Source organism: Impatiens glandulifera, chromosome 8 (genome assembly GCF_907164915.1).
Source record: "Impatiens glandulifera chromosome 8, dImpGla2.1, whole genome shotgun sequence".
In the NCBI taxonomy this organism is placed as follows: Eukaryota; Viridiplantae; Streptophyta; class Magnoliopsida; order Ericales; family Balsaminaceae; genus Impatiens; species Impatiens glandulifera.
The window spans coordinates 28,516,664-28,521,402 of NC_061869.1; positions in this window are offsets into that span (position 1 = coordinate 28,516,664).

Consider the following 4,739-nt stretch of genomic DNA (forward strand, 5'->3'; position numbering starts at 1 on the left):
ATATATATATATGAATGTTTTCATAGAGACTAACTTTTTTTTAAGGGTGAATAGTGACATTTACACAATTTTATTTTTATATTAATTTTATTGTTAAGTTTATATTCTTCTTATTTATATTATATTAAATGAATTCTAAAAAAAATGTCTTTTATAACACCAAAAGTTGATCTTGTTTTAATTGGATTTTTTTTTTGAAAAATATTGTTTGATAAGAAAAAAATAAGTTAATTGAGGTTTTAATGATTTAACTATTAAAATATTTTTTTATTAAAATTTAATTTAATAAAAAAAATATAAGTATTTTAGTTGATAAGATGAGTAATTTGATAATTAGAATGTTAACCTTGTAACAAAAATAATGATTAAAATTTAAGGGTCTTTTAATAAATATGAAATTGATATTGGAATTTGGTCTTAAGTTTGATAAAATTTTAATATTAAGAATTAAAATTTTAAAGAAGGTAATGTAAGTTTATAGTTGTCAATTATTTTTTTTAATGTTTTTTCAAACAAATAAACTTATTATTTTATCATTTAAAACACGATTAAAGATTTTAATCGATAATTTTTTTAAAATTTTAGGTATTTAAAATGTTGAATCGATGTTTTTTTTTCTTCTTAATTTAGTAAGTTAACCGTTTGAACTGATATATATATATATATATATTTTTTAATTTAAGAAATTAACATTTTAAACTGATATTTTATTTTTGAATTTAAAAAATTAAAAAATTGAGCCAATATATTTTTTAATTCATGAATTTAAAATGTTGAACCAATATTTTTTTTAATGAAAATTGAAACTTAAAAAAAATTCTTTTGACACTTAAACTATCCTAATTTGAACTAATATTTTAATAAATAGATAACAAATATTAAAATTATTTTTATTATATTTTTTTTCAAACATAGAAATTATAATTGATTTACAATTTTATAGTTTTTTCAAACATAAGAATTGAATTGTAATTAAATGTCAATTCTTATGAAATTAAAACTAAAATTCCAATGTCAATTTCAATTCCACCCATTCAAACATGCCCTTTATAAAAACCTAAAACCCAAATCAAATTCACTAAAGTAAAAAAAGTGCAAACTAATCCCAATGATAATAATAATAAAATAGTACTATTAAGCTATTCTAGAAAATTTAATCAAGAATTGCCCATTTGGAATTTCTAAAAAATAGAATGTTTCTAAAATAAATTTGTTTGAAAGTTTTTCCAATCAATTTAGATCCACGAAATCACCTAGGCCAAACATTATGGCTAGAATTCTTTATTCATATTGGTCTTACCTTGTTTTTGAGATGTTATTTTATTGTTAATAAAGTAAACTAGCTAGTATCATCTCACATCTATATATGATTTTCATGTGTTTTTGAGATGTCATTATTTTTCTAATGTCATCATTTTACTATATTATATTCATAATTTTCAGAATCCTACAATGCTATTTGGTATAATGCAATTGATGCCAATTAAATATTCTAGACAAATGCAATTGAGATAATACTATACAAATTCAACATGAATTTTAAAAATTGATCATAGTATAATTTGTTCACATTTGTTCACACTCATAAACAATTATAATATCTCATGTAGTTCTTTTAAAGCAGGACACTATAATCTTCCCATCCACGAGTTGTCATTATTCCAGATCTTGATAGGATTAGAATCCAAAAAGTATATATTTTATAAATATGAGATTCCTCACATCTCTTCATATATAATTAGAGGATTCTCTAAAGCAATCAATCATATGACAGGTAACAAGATCTTCAAATTATATTGTGATTTATTTGGTATTTTGATCTTATGAAACTAGTTATTCTATCAAACAATTATACATAAATTTTATGAACTGCCTTTGTACAAGGGTATGAGTCATGGCCAATCATTTGAAAGAAAAAAGTTTTGTCTTTTGTTGTGATCATAGATAGGACCAACCATACCCCCTTTAAATATTTTTACAGATTTTATTTTCTACATTTCAACTTTAGGAACAACTTGTAAGGACTTTATTATTATTATTATTACTATTATTGTTATTATTATTATTATTATTATTATTATTATTATTATTATTATTATTATTATTATTATTATTATTTACTTACATCTTCACTGTTTTTTTTTTTATCAATATTAATATAATAATTCATTTCACATGAACTCAAGTGTTATGATATTATCATCAATTATTTCTTCAACTAGCCTATCAAATCAACAAAAATATATATGAAATCCTTATATTTTATAATATTAAGTAATATATATTGTGATTATAATAAGACCCAATTACACATTTTTATTAAACAATGTATTTTTATTCCAACATTAGTTTATTTCAAGTGAATTAGTTCTATTTATTTATTCCAAAACTACTTATTTTTGTTAATTAAAGAGATAAATATAATAAAACGAAAAGAGGTGGAAATGTTCAAAATAGAGAGTACATCTAAACATCAATTATTCCATTTGACAAATGAGAAAGGTTGTTGAATAAACCATTACTTTAAGATAAAAACACTAAAACATCAAGATGACTTGGAGATGAAATCCCAATGAAGCGATCGAGATACACTTCTATTCCAAATGAACTCTGGCCACCAATAAAATTGGTGTTCTTTTAACCTTCTCTTGTCTTGATTAGACTTGTGTTGATTTAAATAACATAGTCTTGACCTTCTCCTCTCTTGATTGACTAGTGTGCCAATACAATATGGACGAACCATTCTTACACAATAAAGAAATATAAAATAGTTCATCAGAACTTTTAATGGATAGGCCCTACACTTTGAAAAGTTTCAAATTGATCCTTAACTTGTCAAAAATTATCTTCACACACGATGTTCTTATGTCGATCAATTAATAAATTACTCTTCCCAATGACAAATTCATGATTTTTTTCCCTTTAGGCTATAAAGATTATATGTGTTACACAATTACGGGATTAAAATTAAGCATATTAAGAATATTAATTAAACCGGTCCACAAATATCCTACTAAAATAAAATAAATATACGAGATTTAAAAAGTGATAAGAATATTTGATTTAAATTGAAAAAATATGCAAAAGTTTCTATCTTAATAGTTGGTGAAGTATATGCTGCATTTTTTTTTCCTTTTCTAACATTATATAACTAATATTAACATTCAATAGACCCATAAGTTTTTATCATTTCTACAAATTACCACGACTTTTAGAAGATGTAAATTCATCATGACCTCTAAATACACAAGCTTGTAAACTAAATCATTGAATACTCTCAATTGTCATTTTTATATCGCAAATTTAATTTTTCTAAACTTCAGGCATTCAACATTTTGTTAATATGTCCACTTACTCTTATCAAATCCTTAACATATTTCACTTCATTTATTATGTGATGAAGTAGGACTTCCCATATGCATTAAAAGTAGACATTTAACTCCATTGTTAACCCTTTTTTCAATTATTAAATCCATCAATAGTGAATAAAGGATTAAGAGGTGATTTTTTTTTGGAAATGAATACAAGGAAAATAAAATATTAAATCATTTGATGAAGAGTGTTCTAACTAGGGAAACTTTTCAGACCATGAGTATTTAAATTTACGATATTGGGTTTGTGATCCATACTTAGTTCTTGGATACTCATCCAACTTAGGTTGATATAAACCCTATTTAATATAAGTTCGCATAATTTCATCTTGTTGTTTAACTTGATGTTGGCATATATGATACGAATTGCGGGATCTCGTTAAAAAATATTAAGATAAATTTCAACTCTTGAAAATTTAAAACATGTTGCTCTTCTTTGGTATTTTTCCCAATACTTGTATTAGAATGAAAATTTACTTCATTCAATTTTTTTTTTATTGTAATCTATTAATAAAAACATAGAAACAGAATGAAAATGAATATATACAACTTTATACTATAAAGAAAATTAACTAGGAGCACAATGGTGAAAAAACTAACTAAGAACTAACCGATAGGTGAGAGAGAGAGTCAGAGAGTGAAGAAAAATTATGTTAATGAAATGTGAGAAGTTAAATTATTTAGATTTTAAATGAGTGAAAACTAATTATATGAAAAAATATGAAAGTCTAGTGAATTTCAACCTAATTTGATGGGAATGTCAATTGGCCACAGTTCAAGAAGTAAAGAGTGCCGATTGGAACAGCCTTTAGAGGACTATTCCAGAAGGTGCGAGAATCCTTGACGCACTTTCATCCTAACATCTGAATAACCATTTGGATTCTCATGTTTGGAGTGTCGAGAATAGTAACATGTTCGACTCGGGGTCTGCTTGGGATTGTGTTAGTGATCATGGTGACGTTGTCCCATGGTCCCACTTAGTGTGGTCTACCAAAGTGATCCCCAAACACCAATTCATTTTATGGCTCGCCTTCTGTGATAGACTCAATACCCGTGATCGGATCAAGAAGTACATGAGCATCCCATATCCTAATTGCCTAATTTGCTTGAGAAATGAGGAGTCCATTGAACACCTCCTTGGGAACTGCCCTTTTGCCTCCTTGCTTTGGCCCATATTATGCGCATCAATGAGCCTCCTCAGCTTCCCAAACGAATGGACCTACATCAAGAACCTCGCCATCATCAAGACCAAGGTCAACGACTTCAGCTCTAATACCTTCAAGTATTTCTCCCCCAACATTGTTTATCACATTTGGATGGAGATGAACGCTAGAGACTTCTCAAGAGTCCGCAATAATGTAGATACAA